This window comes from Electrophorus electricus, chromosome 13 (assembly GCF_041902795.1).
Source record: "Electrophorus electricus isolate QZ-2024a chromosome 13, ASM4190279v1, whole genome shotgun sequence".
In the NCBI taxonomy this organism is placed as follows: Eukaryota; Metazoa; Chordata; class Actinopteri; order Gymnotiformes; family Gymnotidae; genus Electrophorus; species Electrophorus electricus.
In genome coordinates, this window is record NC_137509.1 from 26,990,681 (window position 1) to 27,014,847 (window position 24,167).

Sequence of the window (24,167 nt, forward strand, 5' to 3'; positions counted from 1 at the left end):
TTGCTGTAAGTTTTTTTTGCATCACTTTCATTTACTCTCCAACTCACATGCCTGAATGTGAAGTGCAGTGATTCATCAAAAAACTATCTTTTAGCACCTTGGACTATGAGATGCTGTAAGCTTCTCTTGCATCACTTTAATTTACTTTCAAGATGACATGCTAGGATGTGAAGTGCAGAGATTAATTAAAAAAACCTATCTGTTAGCACCTGGGAATAGCAGATGCTGTAAGTTTTTCTTGCATCACTTTAATTTAATATGCAACTGACATGCTTGTAAGTGAAGTGTACAGATTAAATAGAAATCTATTAGTACCAGGGAATAGCAGGTGCTGTAAGATTTTATTGCATCCCTTAAATTTATGTTCAAGCTATCAAGCTCAAATTTGAAGTGCAGTGAATAATTAAATCAAACTATCTGTTAGCACCTGGGAATAGCAGATGCTGTAAGTTTTTATTGCATCACTTTAATTTACTCTCCAACTGACATGCTTGAATGTGAAGTGCAGTGATTAATAAAAAAACTGTCTGTTAGTGCCTCCGAATAACAGATGTTGTAAGCTTTTTTTGCATCATTTTAATTTACTTTCAAGATAATATTCTAGAATGTCAAGTGCAGGGATTAATAAAAAAAATGTCAGATTGGTCTTTGATCATATTTTCTATGATTATGCAATTTGAGTAAGTGTTTAAGGTTTACGTCCATACCAGCTTCAGCACGCCTCCAATCTCATCTGAACTTGGAAGCTAAGCAAGCTTGTGCCTGGATAGTACTGAGGTGGGACCCTACCTAGGAATACCATGTGCTGTAAGCTTTTCTTGCATCACTTTAATTTACTTTCAAGCTGACATTCTCAAATGTAAAGTGCAGTGATTAATAAAAAAAACTATCTGTTAGCACCTGGGAATAGCAGGTGCTGTAAGTTTTTTTTGCATCACTTTCATTTACTCTCCAACTCACATGCCTGAATGTGAAGTGCAGTGATTCATCAAAAAACTATCTTTTAGCACCTTGGACTATGAGATGCTGTAAGCTTCTCTTGCATCACTTTAATTTACTTTCAAGATGACATGCTAGGATGTGAAGTGCAGTGATTAATTAAAAAAACCTATCTGTTAGCACCTGGGAATAGCAGATGCTGTAAGTTTTTCTTGCATCACTTTAATTTAATATGCAACTGACATGCTTGTAAGTGAAGTGTACAGATTAAATAGAAATCTATTAGTACCAGGGAATAGCAGGTGCTGTAAGATTTTATTGCATCCCTTAAATTTATGTTCAAGCTATCAAGCTCAAATTTGAAGTGCAGTGAATAATTAAATCAAACTATCTGTTAGCACCTGGGAATAGCAGATGCTGTAAGTTTTTATTGCATCACTTTAATTTACTCTCCAACTGACATGCTTGAATGTGAAGTGCAGTGATTAATAAAAAAACTGTCTGTTAGTGCCTCCGAATACCAGATGTTGTAAGCTTTTATTGCATCATTTTAATTTACTTTCAAGATAACATTCTAGAATGTCAAGTGCAGGGATTAATAAAAAAAAATGTCAGATTGGTCTTTGATCATATTTTCTATGATTAGGCAATTTGAGTAAGTGTTTAAGGTTTACGGCCATACCAGCTTCAGCACGCCTCCAATCTCATCTGAACTTGGAAGCTAAGCAAGTTTGTGCCTGGATAGTACTGAGGTGGGACCCTACCTAGGAATACCATGTGCTGTAAGCTTTTCTTGCATCACTTTAATTTACTTTCAAGCTGACATTCTCAAATGTGAAGTGCAGTGATTAATAAAAAAAACTATCTGTTAGCACCTGGGAATAGCAGTTGCTGTAAGTTTTTTTTGCATCACTTTCATTTACTCTCCAACTCACATGCCTGAATGTGAAGTGCAGTGATTCATCAAAAAACTATCTTTTAGCACCTTGGACTATGAGATGCTGTAAGCTTCTCTTGCATCACTTTAATTTACTTTCAAGATGACATGCTAGGACGTGAAGTGCAGTGATTAATTAAAAAAATCTATCTGTTAGCACCTGGGAATAGCAGATGCTGTAAGTTTTTCTTGCATCACTTTAATTTAATATGCAACTGACATGCTTGTAAGTGAAGTGTACAGATTAAATAGAAATCTATTAGTACCAGGGAATAGCAGGTGCTGTAAGATTTTATTGCATCCCTTAAATTTATGTTCAAGCTATCAAGCTCAAATTTGAAGTGCAGTGAATAATTAAATCAAACTATCTGTTAGCACCTGGGAATAGCAGATGCTGTAAGTTTTTATTGCATCACTTTAATTTACTCTCCAACTGACATGCTTGAATGTGAAGTGCAGTGATTAATAAAAAAACTGTCTGTTAGTGCCTCCGAATAACAGATGTTGTAAGCTTTTTTTGCATCATTTTAATTTACTTTCAAGATAATATTCTAGAATGTCAAGTGCAGGGATTAATAAAAAAAATGTCAGATTGGTCTTTCATCATATTTTCTATGATTATGCAATTTGAGTAAGTGTTTAAGGTTTACGTCCATACCAGCTTCAGCACGCCTCCAATCTCATCTGAACTTGGAAGCTAAGCAAGCTTGTGCCTGGATAGTACTGAGGTGGGACCCTACCTAGGAATACCATGTGCTGTAAGCTTTTCTTGCATCACTTTAATTTACTTTCAAGCTGACATTCTCAAATGTAAAGTGCAGTGATTAATAAAAAAAACTATCTGTTAGCACCTGGGAATAGCAGGTGCTGTAAGTTTTTTTTGCATCACTTTCATTTACTCTCCAACTCACATGCCTGAATGTGAAGTGCAGTGATTCATCAAAAAACTATCTTTTAGCACCTTGGACTATGAGATGCTGTAAGCTTCTCTTGCATCACTTTAATTTACTTTCAAGATGACATGCTAGGATGTGAAGTGCAGTGATTAATTAAAAAAACCTATCTGTTAGCACCTGGGAATAGCAGATGCTGTAAGTTTTTCTTGCATCACTTTAATTTAATATGCAACTGACATGCTTGTAAGTGAAGTGTACAGATTAAATAGAAATCTATTAGTACCAGGGAATAGCAGGTGCTGTAAGATTTTATTGCATCCCTTAAATTTATGTTCAAGCTATCAAGCTCAAATTTGAAGTGCAGTGAATAATTAAATCAAACTATCTGTTAGCACCTGGGAATAGCAGATGCTGTAAGTTTTTATTGCATCACTTTAATTTACTCTCCAACTGACATGCTTGAATGTGAAGTGCAGTGATTAATAAAAAAACTGTCTGTTAGTGCCTCCGAATACCAGATGTTGTAAGCTTTTATTGCATCATTTTAATTTACTTTCAAGATAACATTCTAGAATGTCAAGTGCAGGGATTAATAAAAAAAAATGTCAGATTGGTCTTTGATCATATTTTCTATGATTAGGCAATTTGAGTAAGTGTTTAAGGTTTACGGCCATACCAGCTTCAGCACGCCTCCAATCTCATCTGAACTTGGAAGCTAAGCAAGTTTGTGCCTGGATAGTACTGAGGTGGGACCCTACCTAGGAATACCATGTGCTGTAAGCTTTTCTTGCATCACTTTAATTTACTTTCAAGCTGACATTCTCAAATGTGAAGTGCAGTGATTAATAAAAAAAACTATCTGTTAGCACCTGGGAATAGCAGTTGCTGTAAGTTTTTTTTGCATCACTTTCATTTACTCTCCAACTCACATGCCTGAATGTGAAGTGCAGTGATTCATCAAAAAACTATCTTTTAGCACCTTGGACTATGAGATGCTGTAAGCTTCTCTTGCATCACTTTAATTTACTTTCAAGATGACATGCTAGGACGTGAAGTGCAGTGATTAATTAAAAAAATCTATCTGTTAGCACCTGGGAATAGCAGATGCTGTAAGTTTTTCTTGCATCACTTTAATTTAATATGCAACTGACATGCTTGTAAGTGAAGTGTACAGATTAAATAGAAATCTATTAGTACCAGGGAATAGCAGGTGCTGTAAGATTTTATTGCATCCCTTAAATTTATGTTCAAGCTATCAAGCTCAAATTTGAAGTGCAGTGAATAATTAAATCAAACTATCTGTTAGCACCTGGGAATAGCAGATGCTGTAAGTTTTTATTGCATCACTTTAATTTACTCTCCAACTGACATGCTTGAATGTGAAGTGCAGTGATTAATAAAAAAACTGTCTGTTAGTGCCTCCGAATACCAGATGTTGTAAGCTTTTATTGCATCATTTTAATTTACTTTCAAGATAACATTCTAGAATGTCAAGTGCAGGGATTAATAAAAAAAAATGTCAGATTGGTCTTTGATCATATTTTCTATGATTATGCAATTTGAGTAAGTGTGTAAGGTTTACGTCCATACCAGCTTCAGCACGCCTCCAATCTCATCTGAACTTGGAAGCTAAGCAAGTTTGTGCCTGGATAGTACTGAGGTGGGACCCTACCTAGGAATACCATGTGCTGTAAGCTTTTCTTGCATCACTTTAATTTACTTTCAAGCTGACATTCTCAAATGTGAAGTGCAGTGATTAATAAAAAAAACTATCTGTTAGCACCTGGGAATAGCAGATGCTGTAAGTTTTTATTGCATCACTTTAATTTACTCTCCAACTGACATGCTTGAATGTGAAGTGCAGTGATTAATAAAAAAACTGTCTGTTAGTGCCTCCGAATACCAGATGTTGTAAGCTTTTATTGCATCATTTTAATTTACTTTCAAGATAACATTCTAGAATGTCAAGTGCAGGGATTAATAAAAAAAAATGTCAGATTGGTCTTTGATCATATTTTCTATGATTAGGCAATTTGAGTAAGTGTTTAAGGTTTACGGCCATACCAGCTTCAGCACGCCTCCAATCTCATCTGAACTTGGAAGCTAAGCAAGTTTGTGCCTGGATAGTACTGAGGTGGGACCCTACCTAGGAATACCATGTGCTGTAAGCTTTTCTTGCATCACTTTAATTTACTTTCAAGCTGACATTCTCAAATGTGAAGTGCAGTGATTAATAAAAAAAACTATCTGTTAGCACCTGGGAATAGCAGTTGCTGTAAGTTTTTTTTGCATCACTTTCATTTACTCTCCAACTCACATGCCTGAATGTGAAGTGCAGTGATTCATCAAAAAACTATCTTTTAGCACCTTGGACTATGAGATGCTGTAAGCTTCTCTTGCATCACTTTAATTTACTTTCAAGATGACATGCTAGGACGTGAAGTGCAGTGATTAATTAAAAAAATCTATCTGTTAGCACCTGGGAATAGCAGATGCTGTAAGTTTTTCTTGCATCACTTTAATTTAATATGCAACTGACATGCTTGTAAGTGAAGTGTACAGATTAAATAGAAATCTATTAGTACCAGGGAATAGCAGGTGCTGTAAGATTTTATTGCATCCCTTAAATTTATGTTCAAGCTATCAAGCTCAAATTTGAAGTGCAGTGAATAATTAAATCAAACTATCTGTTAGCACCTGGGAATAGCAGATGCTGTAAGTTTTTATTGCATCACTTTAATTTACTCTCCAACTGACATGCTTGAATGTGAAGTGCAGTGATTAATAAAAAAACTGTCTGTTAGTGCCTCCGAATACCAGATGTTGTAAGCTTTTATTGCATCATTTTAATTTACTTTCAAGATAACATTCTAGAATGTCAAGTGCAGGGATTAATAAAAAAAAATGTCAGATTGGTCTTTGATCATATTTTCTATGATTATGCAATTTGAGTAAGTGTGTAAGGTTTACGTCCATACCAGCTTCAGCACGCCTCCAATCTCATCTGAACTTGGAAGCTAAGCAAGTTTGTGCCTGGATAGTACTGAGGTGGGACCCTACCTAGGAATACCATGTGCTGTAAGCTTTTCTTGCATCACTTTAATTTACTTTCAAGCTGACATTCTCAAATGTGAAGTGCAGTGATTAATAAAAAAAACTATCTGTTAGCACCTGGGAATAGCAGATGCTGTAAGTTTTTATTGCATCACTTTAATTTACTCTCCAACTGACATGCTTGAATGTGAAGTGCAGTGATTAATAAAAAAACTGTCTGTTAGTGCCTCCGAATACCAGATGTTGTAAGCTTTTATTGCATCATTTTAATTTACTTTCAAGATAACATTCTAGAATGTCAAGTGCAGGGATTAATAAAAAAAAATGTCAGATTGGTCTTTGATCATATTTTCTATGATTAGGCAATTTGAGTAAGTGTTTAAGGTTTACGGCCATACCAGCTTCAGCACGCCTCCAATCTCATCTGAACTTGGAAGCTAAGCAAGTTTGTGCCTGGATAGTACTGAGGTGGGACCCTACCTAGGAATACCATGTGCTGTAAGCTTTTCTTGCATCACTTTAATTTACTTTCAAGCTGACATTCTCAAATGTGAAGTGCAGTGATTAATAAAAAAAACTATCTGTTAGCACCTGGGAATAGCAGTTGCTGTAAGTTTTTTTTGCATCACTTTCATTTACTCTCCAACTCACATGCCTGAATGTGAAGTGCAGTGATTCATCAAAAAACTATCTTTTAGCACCTTGGACTATGAGATGCTGTAAGCTTCTCTTGCATCACTTTAATTTACTTTCAAGATGACATGCTAGGACGTGAAGTGCAGTGATTAATTAAAAAAATCTATCTGTTAGCACCTGGGAATAGCAGATGCTGTAAGTTTTTCTTGCATCACTTTAATTTAATATGCAACTGACATGCTTGTAAGTGAAGTGTACAGATTAAATAGAAATCTATTAGTACCAGGGAATAGCAGGTGCTGTAAGATTTTATTGCATCCCTTAAATTTATGTTCAAGCTATCAAGCTCAAATTTGAAGTGCAGTGAATAATTAAATCAAACTATCTGTTAGCACCTGGGAATAGCAGATGCTGTAAGTTTTTATTGCATCACTTTAATTTACTCTCCAACTGACATGCTTGAATGTGAAGTGCAGTGATTAATAAAAAAACTGTCTGTTAGTGCCTCCGAATACCAGATGTTGTAAGCTTTTATTGCATCATTTTAATTTACTTTCAAGATAACATTCTAGCATGTCAAGTGCAGGGATTAATAAAAAAAAATGTCAGATTGGTCTTTGATCATATTTTTTATGATTAGGCAATTTGAGTAAGTGTTTAAGGTTTACGGCCATACCAGCTTCAGCACGCCTCCAATCTCATCTGAACTTGGAAGCTAAGCAAGTTCGTGCCTGGATAGTACTGAGGTGGGACCCTACCTAGGAATACCATGTGCTGTAAGCTTTTCTTGCATCACTTTAATTTACTTTCAAGCTGACATGCTCAAATGTGAAGTGCAGTGATTAATAAAAAAAACTATCTGTTAGCACCTGGGAATAGCAGATGCTGTAAGTTTTTTTTGCATCACTTTCATTTACTCTCCAACTCACATGCCTGAATGTGAAGTGCAGTGATTCATCAAAAAACTATCTTTTAGCACCTTGGACTATGAGATGCTGTAAGCTTCTCTTGCATCACTTTAATTTACTTTCAAGATGACATGCTAGGATGTGAAGTGCAGAGATTAATTAAAAAAACCTATCTGTTAGCACCTGGGAATAGCAGATGCTGTAAGTTTTTCTTGCATCACTTTAATTTAATATGCAACTGACATGCTTGTAAGTGAAGTGTACAGATTAAATAGAAATCTATTAGTACCAGGGAATAGCAGGTGCTGTAAGATTTTATTGCATCCCTTAAATTTATGTTCAAGCTATCAAGCTCAAATTTGAAGTGCAGTGAATAATTAAATCAAACTATCTGTTAGCACCTGGGAATAGCAGATGCTGTAAGTTTTTATTGCATCACTTTAATTTACTCTCCAACTGACATGCTTGAATGTGAAGTGCAGTGATTAATAAAAAAACTGTCTGTTAGTGCCTCCGAATACCAGATGTTGTAATCTTTTATTGCATCATTTTAATTTACTTTCAAGATAACATTCTAGAATGTCAAGTGCAGGGATTAATAAAAAAAAATGTCAGATTGGTCTTTGATCATATTTTCTATGATTATGCAATTTGAGTAAGTGTGTAAGGTTTACGTCCATACCAGCTTCAGCACGCCTCCAATCTCATCTGAACTTGGAAGCTAAGCAAGTTTGTGCCTGGATAGTATTGAGGTGGGACCCTACCTAGGAATACCATGTGCTGTAAACTTTTCTTGCATCACTTTAATTTACTTTCAAGCTGACATTCTCAAATGTGAAGTGCAGTGATTAATAAAAAAAACTATCTGTTAGCACCTGGGAATAGCAGGTGCTGTAAGTTTTTTTTGCATCACTTTCATTTACTCTCCAACTCACATGCCTGAATGTGAAGTGCAGTGATTCATCAAAAAACTATCTTTTAGCACCTTGGACTATGAGATGCTGTAAGCTTCTCTTGTATCACTTTAATTTACTTTCAAGATGACATGCTAGGATGTGAAGTGCAGTGATTAATTAAAAAAACCTATCTGTTAGCACCTGGGAATAGCAGATGCTGTAAGTTTTTCTTGCATCACTTTAATTTAATATGCAACTGACATGCTTGTAAGTGAAGTGTACAGATTAAATAGAAATCTATTAGTACCAGGGAATAGCAGGTGCTGTAAGATTTTATTGCATCCCTTAAATTTATGTTCAAGCTATCAAGCTCAAATTTGAAGTGCAGTGAATAATTAAATCAAACTATCTGTTAGCACCTGGGAATAGCAGATGCTGTAAGTTTTTATTGCATCACTTTAATTTACTCTCCAACTGACATGCTTGAATGTGAAGTGCAGTGATTAATAAAAAAACTGTCTGTTAGTGCCTCCGTATAACAGATGTTGTAAGCTTTTATTGCATCATTTTAATTTACTTTCAAGATAACATTCTAGCATGTCAAGTGCAGGGATTAATAAAAAAAAATGTCAGATTGGTCTTTGATCATATTTTTTATGATTAGGCAATTTGAGTAAGTGTTTAAGGTTTATGGCCATACCAGCTTCAGCACGCCTCCAATCTCATCTGAACTTGGAAGCTAAGCAAGTTTGTGCCTGGATAGTACTGAGGTGGGACCCTACCTAGGAATACCATGTGCTGTAAGCTTTTCTTGCATCACTTTAATTTACTTTCAAGCTGACATTCTCAAATGTGAAGTGCAGTGATTAATAAAAAAAACTATCTGTTAGCACCTGGGAATAGCAGGTGCTGTAAGTTTTTTTTGCATCACTTTCATTTACTCTCCAACTCACATGCCTGAATGTGAAGTGCAGTGATTCATCAAAAAACTATCTTTTAGCACCTTGGACTATGAGATGCTGTAAGCTTCTCTTGCATCACTTTAATTTACTTTCAAGATGACATGCTAGGATGTGAAGTGCAGTGATTAATTAAAAAAAACTATCTGTTAGCACCTGGGAATAGCAGATGCTGTAAGTTTTTCTTGCATCACTTTAATTTAATATGCAACTGACATGCTTGTAAGTGAAGTGTACAGATTAAATAGAAATCTATTAGTACCAGGGAATAGCAGGTGCTGTAAGATTTTATTGCATCCCTTAAATTTATGTTCAAGCTATCAAGCTCAAATTTGAAGTGCAGTGAATAATTAAATCAAACTATCTGTTAGCACCTGGGAATAGCAGATGCTGTAAGTTTTTATTGCATCACTTTAATTTACTCTCCAACTGACATGCTTGAATGTGAAGTGCAGTGATTAATAAAAAAACTGTCTGTTAGTGCCTCCGAATACCAGATGTTGTAAGCTTTTATTGCATCATTTTAATTTACTTTCAAGATAACATTCTAGAATGTCAAGTGCAGGGATTAATAAAAAAAAATGTCAGATTGGTCTTTGATCATATTTTCTATGATTATGCAATTTGAGTAAGTGTGTAAGGTTTACGTCCATACCAGCTTCAGCACGCCTCCAATCTCATCTGAACTTGGAAGCTAAGCAAGTTTGTGCCTGGATAGTATTGAGGTGGGACCCTACCTAGGAATACCATGTGCTGTAAACTTTTCTTGCATCACTTTAATTTACTTTCAAGCTGACATTCTCAAATGTGAAGTGCAGTGATTAATAAAAAAAACTATCTGTTAGCACCTGGGAATAGCAGGTGCTGTAAGTTTTTTTTGCATCACTTTCATTTACTCTCCAACTCACATGCCTGAATGTGAAGTGCAGTGATTCATCAAAAAACTATCTTTTAGCACCTTGGACTATGAGATGCTGTAAGCTTCTCTTGCATCACTTTAATTTACTTTCAAGATGACATGCTAGGATGTGAAGTGCAGTGATTAATTAAAAAAAACTATCTGTTAGCACCTGGGAATAGCAGATGCTGTAAGTTTTTCTTGCATCACTTTAATTTAATATGCAACTGACATGCTTGTAAGTGAAGTGTACAGATTAAATAGAAATCTATTAGTACCAGGGAATAGCAGGTGCTGTAAGATTTTATTGCATCCCTTAAATTTATGTTCAAGCTATCAAGCTCAAATTTGAAGTGCAGTGAATAATTAAATCAAACTATCTGTTAGCACCTGGGAATAGCAGATGCTGTAAGTTTTTATTGCATCACTTTAATTTACTCTCCAACTGACATGCTTGAATGTGAAGTGCAGTGATTAATAAAAAAACTGTCTGTTAGTGCCTCCGAATACCAGATGTTGTAAGCTTTTATTGCATCATTTTAATTTACTTTCAAGATAACATTCTAGAATGTCAAGTGCAGGGATTAATAAAAATAAATGTCAGATTGGTCTTTGATCATATTTTCTATGATTATGCAATTTGAGTAAGTGTTTAAGGTTTATGTCCATACCAGCTTCAGCACTCCTCCAATCTCATCTGAACTTGGAAGCTAAGCAAGTTTGTGCCTGGATAGTACTGAGGTGGGACCCTACCTAGGAATACCATGTGCTGTAAGCTTTTCTTGCATCACTTTAATTTACTTTCAAGCTGACATTCTCAAATGTGAAGTGCAGTGATTAATAAAAAAAACTATCTGTTAGCACCTGGCAATAGCAGGTGCTGTAAGTTTTTTTTGCATCACTTTCATTTACTCTCCAACTCACATGCCTGAATGTGAAGTGCAGTGATTCATCAAAAAACTATCTTTTAGCACCTTGGACTATGAGATGCTGTAAGCTTCTCTTGCATCACTTTAATTTACTTTCAAGATGACATGCTAGGATGTGAAGTGCAGTGATTAATTAAAAAAACCTATCTGTTAGCACCTGGGAATAGCAGATGCTGTAAGTTTTTATTGCATCACTTTAATTTACTCTCCAACTGACATGCTTGAATGTGAAGTGCAGTGATTAATAAAAAAACTGTCTGTTAGTGCCTCCGAATACCAGATGTTGTAAGCTTTTATTGCATCATTTTAATTTACTTTCAAGATAACATTCTAGAATGTCAAGTGCAGGGATTAATAAAAAAAATGTCAGATTGGTCTTTGATCATATTTTCTATGATTATGCAATTTGAGTAAGTGTTTAAGGTTTAAGTCCATACCAGCTTCAGCACGCCTCCAATCTCATCTGAACTTGGAAGCTAAGCAAGTTTGTGCCTGGATAGTATTGAGGTGGGACCCTACCTAGGAATACCATGTGCTGTAAGCTTTTCTTGCATCACTTTAATTTACTTTCAAGCTGACATTCTCAAATGTGAAGTGCAGTGATTAATAAAAAAAAACTATCTGTTAGCACCTGGGAATAGCAGGTGCTGTAAGTTTTTTTTGCATCACTTTCATTTACTCTCCAACTCACATGCCTGAATGTGAAGTGCAGTGATTCATCAAAAAACTATCTTTTAGCACCTTGGACTATGAGATGCTGTAAGCTTCTCTTGCATCACTTTAATTTACTTTCAAGATGACATGCTAGGATGTGAAGTGCAGTGATTAATTAAAAAAAACTATCTGTTAGCACCTGGGAATAGCAGATGCTGTAAGTTTTTCTTGCATCACTTTAATTTAATATGCAACTGACATGCTTGTAAGTGAAGTGTACAGATTAAATAGAAATCTATTAGTACCAGGGAATAGCAGGTGCTGTAAGATTTTATTGCATCCCTTAAATTTATGTTCAAGCTATCAAGCTCAAATTTGAAGTGCAGTGAATAATTAAATCAAACTATCTGTTAGCACCTGGGAATAGCAGATGCTGTAAGTTTTTATTGCATCACTTTAATTTACTCTCCAACTGACATGCTTGAATGTGAAGTGCAGTGATTAATAAAAAAACTGTCTGTTAGTGCCTCCGAATACCAGATGTTGTAAGCTTTTATTGCATCATTTTAATTTACTTTCAAGATAACATTCTAGAATGTCAAGTGCAGGGATTAATAAAAATAAATGTCAGATTGGTCTTTGATCATATTTTCTATGATTATGCAATTTGAGTAAGTGTTTAAGGTTTATGTCCATACCAGCTTCAGCACTCCTCCAATCTCATCTGAACTTGGAAGCTAAGCAAGTTTGTGCCTGGATAGTACTGAGGTGGGACCCTACCTAGGAATACCATGTGCTGTAAGCTTTTCTTGCATCACTTTAATTTACTTTCAAGCTGACATTCTCAAATGTGAAGTGCAGTGATTAATAAAAAAAACTATCTGTTAGCACCTGGCAATAGCAGGTGCTGTAAGTTTTTTTTGCATCACTTTCATTTACTCTCCAACTCACATGCCTGAATGTGAAGTGCAGTGATTCATCAAAAAACTATCTTTTAGCACCTTGGACTATGAGATGCTGTAAGCTTCTCTTGCATCACTTTAATTTACTTTCAAGATGACATGCTAGGATGTGAAGTGCAGTGATTAATTAAAAAAACCTATCTGTTAGCACCTGGGAATAGCAGATGCTGTAAGTTTTTATTGCATCACTTTAATTTACTCTCCAACTGACATGCTTGAATGTGAAGTGCAGTGATTAATAAAAAAACTGTCTGTTAGTGCCTCCGAATACCAGATGTTGTAAGCTTTTATTGCATCATTTTAATTTACTTTCAAGATAACATTCTAGAATGTCAAGTGCAGGGATTAATAAAAAAAATGTCAGATTGGTCTTTGATCATATTTTCTATGATTATGCAATTTGAGTAAGTGTTTAAGGTTTAAGTCCATACCAGCTTCAGCACGCCTCCAATCTCATCTGAACTTGGAAGCTAAGCAAGTTTGTGCCTGGATAGTATTGAGGTGGGACCCTACCTAGGAATACCATGTGCTGTAAGCTTTTCTTGCATCACTTTAATTTACTTTCAAGCTGACATTCTCAAATGTGAAGTGCAGTGATTAATAAAAAAAAACTATCTGTTAGCACCTGGGAATAGCAGGTGCTGTAAGTTTTTTTTGCATCACTTTCATTTACTCTCCAACTCACATGCCTGAATGTGAAGTGCAGTGATTCATCAAAAAACTATCTTTTAGCACCTTGGACTATGAGATGCTGTAAGCTTCTCTTGTATCACTTTAATTTACTTTCAAGATGACATGCTAGGATGTGAAGTGCAGTGATTAATTAAAAAAACCTATCTGTTAGCACCTGGGAATAGCAGATGCTGTAAGTTTTTCTTGCATCACTTTAATTTAATATGCAACTGACATGCTTGTAAGTGAAGTGTACAGATTAAATAGAAATCTATTAGTACCAGGGAATAGCAGGTGCTGTAAGATTTTATTCTATCCCTTAAATTTATGTTCAAGCTATCAAGCTCAAATTTGAAGTGCAGTGAATAATTAAATCAAACTATCTGTTAGCACCTGGGAATAGCAGATGCTGTAAGTTTTTATTGCATCACTTTAATTTACTCTCCAACTGACATGCTTGAATGTGAAGTGCAGTGATTAATAAAAAAACTGTCTGTTAGTGCCTCCGAATACCAGATGTTGTAAGCTTTTATTGCATCATTTTAATTTACTTTCAAGATAACATTCTAGAATGTCAAGTGCAGGGATTAATAAAAAAAATGTCAGATTGGTCTTTGATCATATTTTCTATGATTATGCAATTTGAGTAAGTGTGTAAGGTTTACATCCATACCAGCTTCAGCACGCCTCCAATCTCATCTGAACTTGGAAGCTAAGCAAGTTTGTGCCTGGATAGTACTGAGGTGGGACCCTACCTAGGAATACCATGTGCTGTAAGCTTTTCTTGCATCACTTTAATTTACTTTCAAGCTGACATTCTCAAATGTGAAGTGCAGTGATTAATAAAAAAAACTATCTGTTAGCACCTGGGAATAGCAGGTGCTGTAAGTTTTTTTTGCATCACTTTCATTTACTCTCCAACTCACATGCCTGAATGTGAAGTGCAGTGATTCATCAAAAAACTATCTTTTAGCACCTTGGACTATGAGATGCTGTAAGCTTCTCTTGCATCACTTTAATTTACTTTCAAGATGACATGCTAGGATGTGAAGTGCAGAGATTAATTAAAAAAACCTATCTGTTAGCACCTGGGAATAGCAGATGCTGTAAGTTTTTCTTGCATCACTTTAATTTAATATGCAACTGACATGCTTGTAAGTGAAGTGTACAGATTAAATAGAAATCTATTAGTACCAGGGAATAGCAGGTGCTGTAAGATTTTATTGCATCCCTTAAATTTATGTTCAAGCTATCAAGCTCAAATTTGAAGTGCAGTGAATAATTAAATCAAACTATCTGTTAGCACCTGGGAATAGCAGATGCTGTAAGTTTTTATTGCATCACTTTAATTTACTCTCCAACTGACATGCTTGAATGTGAAGTGCAGTGATTAATAAAAAAACTGTCTGTTAGTGCCTCCGAATACCAGATGTTGTAAGCTTTTATTGCATCATTTTAATTTACTTTCAAGATAACATTCTAGAATGTCAAGTGCAGGGATTAATAAAAAAAAAATGTCAGATTGGTCTTTGATCATATTTTCTATGATTATGCAATTTGAGTAAGTGTTTAAGGTTTATGTCCATACCAGCTTCAGCACGCCTCCAATCTCATCTGAACTTGGAAGCTAAGCAAGTTTGTGCCTGGATAGTACTGAGGTGGGACCCTACCTAGGAATACCATGTGCTGTAAGCTTTTCTTGCATCACTTTAATTTACTTTCAAGCTGACATTCTCAAATGTGAAGTGCAGTGATTAATAAAAAAAACTATCTGTTAGCACCTGGGAATAGCAGGTGCTGTAAGTTTTTTTTGCATCACTTTCATTTACTCTCCAACTCACATGCCTGAATGTGAAGTGCAGTGATTCATCAAAAAACTATCTTTTAGCACCTTGGACTATGAGATGCTGTAAGCTTCTCTTGCATCACTTTAATTTACTTTCAAGATGACATGCTAGGATGTGAAGTGCAGTGATTAATTAAAAAAAACTATCTGTTAGCACCTGGGAATAGCAGATTTTTTTGTTGCATCACTTTAATTTAGTCTGCAACTGACATGCTTGCATGTGAAGTGTACAGATTAAATAGATATCTTTTAGTACCAGGGAATAGCAGGTGCTGTAAGATTTTATTGCATCCCTTAAATTTATGTTCAAGCTATCAAGCTCAAATTTGAAGTGCAGTGAATAATTAAATCAAACTATCTGTTAGCACCTGGGAATAGCAGATGCTGTAAGTTTTTATTGCATCACTTTAATTTACTCTCCAACTGACATGCTTGAATGTGAAGTGCAGTGATTAATAAAAAAACTGTCTGTTAGTGCCTCCGAATACCAGATGTTGTAAGCTTTTATTGCATCATTTTAATTTACTTTCAAGATAACATTCTAGAATGTCAAGTGCAGGGATTAATAAAAAAAAATGTCAGATTGGTCTTTGATCATATTTTCTATGATTATGCAATTTGAGTAAGTGTGTAAGGTTTACGTCCATACCAGCTTCAGCACGCCTCCAATCTCATCTGAACTTGGAAGCTAAGCAAGTTTGTGCCTGAATAGTACTGAGGTGGGACCCTACCTAGGAATACCATGTGCTGTAAGCTTTTCTTGCATCACTTTAATTTACTTTCAAGCTGACATTCTCAAATGTGAAGTGCAGTGATTAATAAAAAAAACTATCTGTTAGCACCTGGGAATAGCAGGTGCTGTAAGTTTTTTTTGCATCACTTTCATTTACTCTCCAACTCACATGCCTGAATGTGAAGTGCAGTGATTCATCAAAAAACTATCTTTTAGCACCTTGGACTATGAGATGCTGTAAGCTTCTCTTGCATCACTTTAATTTACTTTCAAGATGACATGCTAGGATGTGAAGTGCAGAGATTAATTAAAAAAACCTATCTGTTAGCAGCTGGGAATAGCAGATGCTGTAAGTTTTTCTTGCATCACTTTAATTTAATATGCAACTGACATGCTTGTAAGTGAAGTGTACAGATTAAATAGAAATCTATTAGTACCAGGGAATAGCAGGTGCTGTAAGATTTTATTGCATCCCTTAAATTTATGTTCAAGCTATCAAGCTCAAATTTGAAGTGCAGTGAATAATTAAATCAAACTATCTGTTAGCACCTGGGAATAGCACATGCTTTAAGTTTTTATTGCATCACTTTAATTTACTCTCCAACTGACATGCTTGAATGTGAAGTGCAGTGATTAATAAAAAAACTGTCTGTTAGTGCCTCCGAATACCAGATGTTGTAAGCTTTTATTGCATCATTTTAATTTACTTTCAAGATAACATTCTAGAATGTCAAGTGCAGGGATTAATAAAAAAAAAATGTCAGATTGGTCTTTGATCATATTTTCTATGATTATGCAATTTGAGTAAGTGTTTAAGGTTTATGTCCATACCAGCTTCAGCACGCCTCCAATCTCATCTGAACTTGGAAGCTAAGCAAGTTTGTGCCTGGATAGTACTGAGGTGGGACCCTACCTAGGAATACCATGTGCTGTAAGCTTTTCTTGCATCACTTTAATTTACTTTCAAGCTGACATTCTCAAATGTGAAGTGCAGTGATTAATAAAAAAAACTATCTGTTAGCACCTGGGAATAGCAGGTGCTGTAAGTTTTTTTTGCATCACTTTCATTTACTCTCCAACTCACATGCCTGAATGTGAAGTGCAGTGATTCATCAAAAAACTATCTTTTAGCACCTTGGACTATGAGATGCTGTAAGCTTCTCTTGCATCACTTTAATTTACTTTCAAGATGACATGCTAGGATGTGAAGTGCAGTGATTAATTAAAAAAAACTATCTGTTAGCACCTGGGAATAGCAGATGCTGTAAGTTTTTCTTGCATCACTTTAATTTAATATGCAACTGACATGCTTGTAAGTGAAGTGTACAGATTAAATAGAAATCTATTAGTACCAGGGAATAGCAGGTGCTGTAAGATTTTATTGCATCCCTTAAATTTATGTTCAAGCTATCAAGCTCAAATTTGAAGTGCAGTGAATAATTAAATCAAACTATCTGTTAGCACCTGGGAATAGCAGATGCTGTAAGTTTTTATTGCATCACTTTAATTTACTCTCCAACTGACATGCTTGAATGTGAAGTGCAGTGATTAATAAAAAAACTGTCTGTTAGTGCCTCCGAATACCAGATGTTGTAAGCTTTTATTGCATCATTTTAATTTACTTTCAAGATAACATTCTAGAATGTCAAGTGCAGGGATTAATAAAAAAAATGTCAGATTGGTCTTTGATCATATTTTCTATGATTATGCAATTTGAGTAAGTGTTTAAGGTTTACGTCCATACCAGCTTCAGCACGCCTCCAATCTCATCTGAACTTGGAAGCTAAGCAAGTTTGTGCTTGGATAGTATTGAGGTGGGACCCTACCTAGGAATACCATGTGCTGTAAGCTTTTCTTGCATCACTTTAATTTACTTTCAAGCTGACATTCTCAAATGTGAAGTGCAGTGATTAATAAAAAAAAACTATCTGTTAGCACCTGGGAATAGCAGGTGCTGTAAGTTTTTTTTGCATCACTTTCATTTACTCTCCAACTCACATGCCTGAATGTGAAGTGCAGTGATTCATCAAAAAACTATCTTTTAGCACCTTGGACTATGAGATGCTGTAAGCTTCTCTTGCATCACTTTAATTTACTTTCAAGATGACATGCTAGGATGTGAAGTGCAGAGATTAATTAAAAAAACCTATCTGTTAGCACCTGGGAATAGCAGATGCTGTAAGTTTTTCTTGCATCACTTTAATTTAATATGCAACTGACATGCTTGTAAGTGAAGTGTACAGATTAAATAGAAATCTATTAGTACCAGGGAATAGCAGGTGCTGTAAGATTTTATTGCATCCCTTAAATTTATGTTCAAGCTATCAAGCTCAAATTTGAAGTGCAGTGAATAATTAAATCAAACTATCTGTTAGCACCTGGGAATAGCAGATGCTGTAAGTTTTTATTGCATCACTTTAATTTACTCTCCAACTGACATGCTTGAATGTGAAGTGCAGTGATTAATAAAAAAACTGTCTGTTAGTGCCTCCGAATACCAGATGTTGTAAGCTTTTATTGCATCATTTTAATTTACTTTCAAGATAACATTCTAGAATGTCAAGTGCAGGGATTAATAAAAAAAAAATGTCAGATTGGTCTTTGATCATATTTTCTATGATTATGCAATTTGAGTAAGTGTTTAAGGTTTATGTCCATACCAGCTTCAGCACGCCTCCAATCTCATCTGAACTTGGAAGCTAAGCAAGTTTGTGCCTGGATAGTACTGAGGTGGGACCCTACCTAGGAATACCATGTGCTGTAAGCTTTTCTTGCATCACTTTAATTTACTTTCAAGCTGACATTCTCAAATGTGAAGTGCAGTGATTAATAAAAAAAACTATCTGTTAGCACCTGGGAATAGCAGGTGCTGTAAGTTTTTTTTGCATCACTTTCATTTACTCTCCAACTCACATGCCTGAATGTGAAGTGCAGTGATTCATCAAAAAACTATCTTTTAGCACCTTGGACTATGAGATGCTGTAAGCTTCTCTTGCATCACTTTAATTTACTTTCAAGATGACATGCTAGGATGTGAAGTGCAGTGATTAATTAAAAAAAACTATCTGTTAGCACCTGGGAATAGCAGATTTTTTTGTTGCATCACTTTAATTTAGTCTGCAACTGACATGCTTGCATGTGAAGTGTACAGATTAAATAGATATCTTTTAGTACCAGGGAATAGCAGGTGCTGTAAGATTTTATTGCATCCCTTAAATTTATGTTCAAGCTATCAAGCTCAAATTTGAAGTGCAGTGAATAATTAAATCAAACTATCTGTTAGCACCTGGGAATAGCAGATGCTGTAAGTTTTTATTGCATCACTTTAATTTACTCTCCAACTGACATGCTTGAATGTGAAGTGCAGTGATTAATAAAAAAACTGTCTGTTAGTGCCTCCGAATACCAGATGTTGTAAGCTTTTATTGCATCATTTTAATTTACTTTCAAGATAACATTCTAGAATGTCAAGTGCAGGGATTAATAAAAAAAAATGTCAGATTGGTCTTTGATCATATTTTCTATGATTATGCAATTTGAGTAAGTGTGTAAGGTTTACGTCCATACCAGCTTCAGCACGCCTCCAATCTCATCTGAACTTGGAAGCTAAGCAAGTTTGTGCCTGAATAGTACTGAGGTGGGACCCTACCTAGGAATACCATGTGCTGTAAGCTTTTCTTGCATCACTTTAATTTACTTTCAAGCTGACATTCTCAAATGTGAAGTGCAGTGATTAATAAAAAAAACTATCTGTTAGCACCTGGGAATAGCAGGTGCTGTAAGTTTTTTTTGCATCACTTTCATTTACTCTCCAACTCACATGCCTGAATGTGAAGTGCAGTGATTCATCAAAAAACTATCTTTTAGCACCTTGGACTATGAGATGCTGTAAGCTTCTCTTGCATCACTTTAATTTACTTTCAAGATGACATGCTAGGATGTGAAGTGCAGAGATTAATTAAAAAAACCTATCTGTTAGCAGCTGGGAATAGCAGATGCTGTAAGTTTTTCTTGCATCACTTTAATTTAATATGCAACTGACATGCTTGTAAGTGAAGTGTACAGATTAAATAGAAATCTATTAGTACCAGGGAATAGCAGGTGCTGTAAGATTTTATTGCATCCCTTAAATTTATGTTCAAGCTATCAAGCTCAAATTTGAAGTGCAGTGAATAATTAAATCAAACTATCTGTTAGCACCTGGGAATAGCACATGCTTTAAGTTTTTATTGCATCACTTTAATTTACTCTCCAACTGACATGCTTGAATGTGAAGTGCAGTGATTAATAAAAAAACTGTCTGTTAGTGCCTCCGAATACCAGATGTTGTAAGCTTTTATTGCATCATTTTAATTTACTTTCAAGATAACATTCTAGAATGTCAAGTGCAGGGATTAATAAAAAAAAAATGTCAGATTGGTCTTTGATCATATTTTCTATGATTATGCAATTTGAGTAAGTGTTTAAGGTTTATGTCCATACCAGCTTCAGCACGCCTCCAATCTCATCTGAACTTGGAAGCTAAGCAAGTTTGTGCCTGGATAGTACTGAGGTGGGACCCTACCTAGGAATACCATGTGCTGTAAGCTTTTCTTGCATCACTTTAATTTACTTTCAAGCTGACATTCTCAAATGTGAAGTGCAGTGATTAATAAAAAAAACTATCTGTTAGCACCTGGGAATAGCAGGTGCTGTAAGTTTTTTTTGCATCACTTTCATTTACTCTCCAACTCACATGCCTGAATGTGAAGTGCAGTGATTCATCAAAAAACTATCTTTTAGCACCTTGGACTATGAGATGCTGTAAGCTTCTCTTGCATCACTTTAATTTACTTTCAAGATGACATGCTAGGATGTGAAGTGCAGTGATTAATTAAAAAAAACTATCTGTTAGCACCTGGGAATAGCAGATGCTGTAAGTTTTTCTTGCATCACTTTAATTTAATATGCAACTGACATGCTTGTAAGTGAAGTGTACAGATTAAATAGAAATCTATTAGTACCAGGGAATAGCAGGTGCTGTAAGATTTTATTGCATCCCTTAAATTTATGTTCAAGCTATCAAGCTCAAATTTGAAGTGCAGTGAATAATTAAATCAAACTATCTGTTAGCACCTGGGAATAGCAGATGCTGTAAGTTTTTATTGCATCACTTTAATTTACTCTCCAACTGACATGCTTGAATGTGAAGTGCAGTGATTAATAAAAAAACTGTCTGTTAGTGCCTCCGAATACCAGATGTTGTAAGCTTTTATTGCATCATTTTAATTTACTTTCAAGATAACATTCTAGAATGTCAAGTGCAGGGATTAATAAAAAAAATGTCAGATTGGTCTTTGATCATATTTTCTATGATTATGCAATTTGAGTAAGTGTTTAAGGTTTACGTCCATACCAGCTTCAGCACGCCTCCAATCTCATCTGAACTTGGAAGCTAAGCAAGTTTGTGCTTGGATAGTATTGAGGTGGGACCCTACCTAGGAATACCATGTGCTGTAAGCTTTTCTTGCGTCACTTTAATTTACTTTCAAGCTGACATTCTCAAATGTGAAGTGCAGTGATTAATAAAAAAAAACTATCTGTTAGCACCTGGGAATAGCAGGTGCTGTAAGTTTTTTTTGCATCACTTTCATTTACTCTCCAACTCACATGCCTGAATGTGAAGTGCAGTGATTCATCAAAAAACTATCTTTTAGCACCTTGGACTATGAGATGCTGTAAGCTTCTCTTGCATCACTTTAATTTACTTTCAAGATGACATGCTAGGATGTGAAGTGCAGAGATTAATTAAAAAAACCTATCTGTTAGCACCTGGGAATAGCAGATGCTGTAAGTTTTTCTTGCATCACTTTAATTTAATATGCAACTGACATGCTTGTAAGTGAAGTGTACAGATTAAATAGAAATCTATTAGTACCAGGGAATAGCAGGTGCTGTAAGATTTTATTGCATCCCTTAAATTTATGTTCAAGCTATCAAGCTCAAATTTGAAGTGCAGTGAATAATTAAATCAAACTATCTGTTAGCACCTGGGAATAGCAGATGCTGTAAGTTTTTATTGCATCACTTTAATTTACTCTCCAACTGACATGCTTGAATGTGAAGTGCAGTGATTAATAAAAAAACTGTCTGTTAGTGCCTCCGAATACCAGATGTTGTAAGCTTTTATTGCATCATTTTAATTTACTTTCAAGATAACATTCTAGAATGTCAAGTGCAGGGATTAATAAAAAAAAAATGTCAGATTGGTCTTTGATCATATTTTCTATGATTATGCAATTTGAGTAAGTGTTTAAGGTTTATGTCCATACCAGCTTCAGCACGCCTCCAATCTCATCTGAACTTGGAAGCTAAGCAAGTTTGTGCCTGGATAGTACTGAGGTGGGACCCTACCTAGGAATACCATGTGCTGTAAGCTTTTCTTGCATCACTTTAATTTACTTTCAAGCTGACATTCTCAAATGTGAAGTGCAGTGATTAATAAAAAAAACTATCTGTTAGCACCTGGGAATAGCAGGTGCTGTAAGTTTTTTTTGCATCACTTTCATTTACTCTCCAACTCACATGCCTGAATGTGAAGTGCAGTGATTCATCAAAAAACTATCTTTTAGCACCTTGGACTATGAGATGCTGTAAGCTTCTCTTGCATCACTTTAATTTACTTTCAAGATGACATGCTAGGATGTGAAGTGCAGTGATTAATTAAAAAAAACTATCTGTTAGCACCTGGGAATAGCAGATTTTTTTGTTGCATCACTTTAATTTAGTCTGCAACTGACATGCTTGCATGTGAAGTGTACAGATTAAATAGATATCTTTTAGTACCAGGGAATAGCAGGTGCTGTAAGATTTTATTGCATCCCTTAAATTTATGTTCAAGCTATCAAGCTCAAATTTGAAGTGCAGTGAATAATTAAATCAAACTATCTGTTAGCACCTGGGAATAGCAGATGCTGTAAGTTTTTATTGCATCACTTTAATTTACTCTCCAACTGACATGCTTGAATGTGAAGTGCAGTGATTAATAAAAAAACTGTCTGTTAGTGCCTCCGAATACCAGATGTTGTAAGCTTTTATTGCATCATTTTAATTTACTTTCAAGATAACATTCTAGAATGTCAAGTGCAGGGATTAATAAAAAAAAATGTCAGATTGGTCTTTGATCATATTTTCTATGATTATGCAATTTGAGTAAGTGTGTAAGGTTTACGTCCATACCAGCTTCAGCACGCCTCCAATCTCATCTGAACTTGGAAGCTAAGCAAGTTTGTGCCTGGATAGTACTGAGGTGGGACCCTACCTAGGAATACCATGTGCTGTAAGCTTTTCTTGCATCACTTTAATTTACTTTCAAGCTGACATTCTCAAATGTGAAGTGCAGTGATTAATAAAAAAAACTATCTGTTAGCACCTGGGAATAGCAGGTGCTGTAAGTTTTTTTTGCATCACTTTCATTTACTCTCCAACTCACATGCCTGAATGTGAAGTGCAGTGATTCATCAAAAAACTATCTTTTAGCACCTTGGACTATGAGATGCTGTAAGCTTCTCTTGCATCACTTTAATTTACTTTCAAGATGACATGCTAGGATGTGAAGTGCAGAGATTAATTAAAAAAACCTATCTGTTAGCAGCTGGGAATAGCAGATGCTGTAAGTTTTTCTTGCATCACTTTAATTTAATATGCAACTGACATGCTTGTAAGTGAAGTGTACAGATTAAATAGAAATCTATTAGTACCAGGGAATAGCAGGTGCTGTAAGATTTTATTGCATCCCTTAAATTTATGTTCAAGCTATCAAGCTCAAATTTGAAGTGCAGTGAATAATTAAATCAAACTATCTGTTAGCACCTGGGAATAGCACATGCTTTAAGTTTTTATTGCATCACTTTAATTTACTCTCCAACTGACATGCTTGAATGTGAAGTGCAGTGATTAATAAAAAAACTGTCTGTTAGTGCCTCCGAATACCAGATGTTGTAAGCTTTTATTGCATCATTTTAATTTACTTTCAAGATAACATTCTAGAATGTCAAGTGCAGGGATTAATAAAAAAAAAATGTCAGATTGGTCTTTGATCATATTTTCTATGATTATGCAATTTGAGTAAGTGTTTAAGGTTTATGTCCATACCAGCTTCAGCACGCCTCCAATCTCATCTGAACTTGGAAGCTAAGCAAGTTTGTGCCTGGATAGTACTGAGGTGGGACCCTACCTAGGAATACCATGTGCTGTAAGCTTTTCTTGC

General features: G+C 35.3%; 14 pseudogenes; all 14 read left to right on the forward strand.

Moving 5' to 3' along the window:
- The first annotated feature begins 693 nt into the window (after positions 1 to 693).
- On the forward strand, positions 694 to 814 carry LOC145645578 (5S ribosomal RNA; annotated as a pseudogene).
- A 793-nt stretch (positions 815 to 1,607) lies between these two features.
- On the forward strand, positions 1,608 to 1,728 carry LOC145645255 (5S ribosomal RNA; annotated as a pseudogene).
- Positions 1,729 to 2,520: 792 nt separating this feature from the next.
- On the forward strand, positions 2,521 to 2,641 carry LOC145645579 (5S ribosomal RNA; annotated as a pseudogene).
- Positions 2,642 to 3,434: 793 nt separating this feature from the next.
- On the forward strand, positions 3,435 to 3,555 carry LOC145645256 (5S ribosomal RNA; annotated as a pseudogene).
- Positions 3,556 to 4,348: 793 nt separating this feature from the next.
- On the forward strand, positions 4,349 to 4,469 carry LOC145646109 (5S ribosomal RNA; annotated as a pseudogene).
- Positions 4,470 to 4,822: 353 nt separating this feature from the next.
- On the forward strand, positions 4,823 to 4,943 carry LOC145645257 (5S ribosomal RNA; annotated as a pseudogene).
- A 793-nt stretch (positions 4,944 to 5,736) lies between these two features.
- On the forward strand, positions 5,737 to 5,857 carry LOC145646110 (5S ribosomal RNA; annotated as a pseudogene).
- A 353-nt stretch (positions 5,858 to 6,210) lies between these two features.
- LOC145645258 (5S ribosomal RNA) lies at positions 6,211 to 6,331 on the forward strand (annotated as a pseudogene).
- Positions 6,332 to 7,124: 793 nt separating this feature from the next.
- On the forward strand, positions 7,125 to 7,245 carry LOC145645474 (5S ribosomal RNA; annotated as a pseudogene).
- Positions 7,246 to 8,952: 1,707 nt separating this feature from the next.
- Positions 8,953 to 9,073, forward strand: LOC145645543 (5S ribosomal RNA; annotated as a pseudogene).
- Positions 9,074 to 13,999: 4,926 nt separating this feature from the next.
- Positions 14,000 to 14,120, forward strand: LOC145646168 (5S ribosomal RNA; annotated as a pseudogene).
- A 1,701-nt stretch (positions 14,121 to 15,821) lies between these two features.
- Positions 15,822 to 15,942, forward strand: LOC145646214 (5S ribosomal RNA; annotated as a pseudogene).
- A 3,530-nt stretch (positions 15,943 to 19,472) lies between these two features.
- Positions 19,473 to 19,593, forward strand: LOC145646215 (5S ribosomal RNA; annotated as a pseudogene).
- Positions 19,594 to 23,123: 3,530 nt separating this feature from the next.
- LOC145646111 (5S ribosomal RNA) lies at positions 23,124 to 23,244 on the forward strand (annotated as a pseudogene).
- Positions 23,245 to 24,167: the final 923 nt, after the last annotated feature.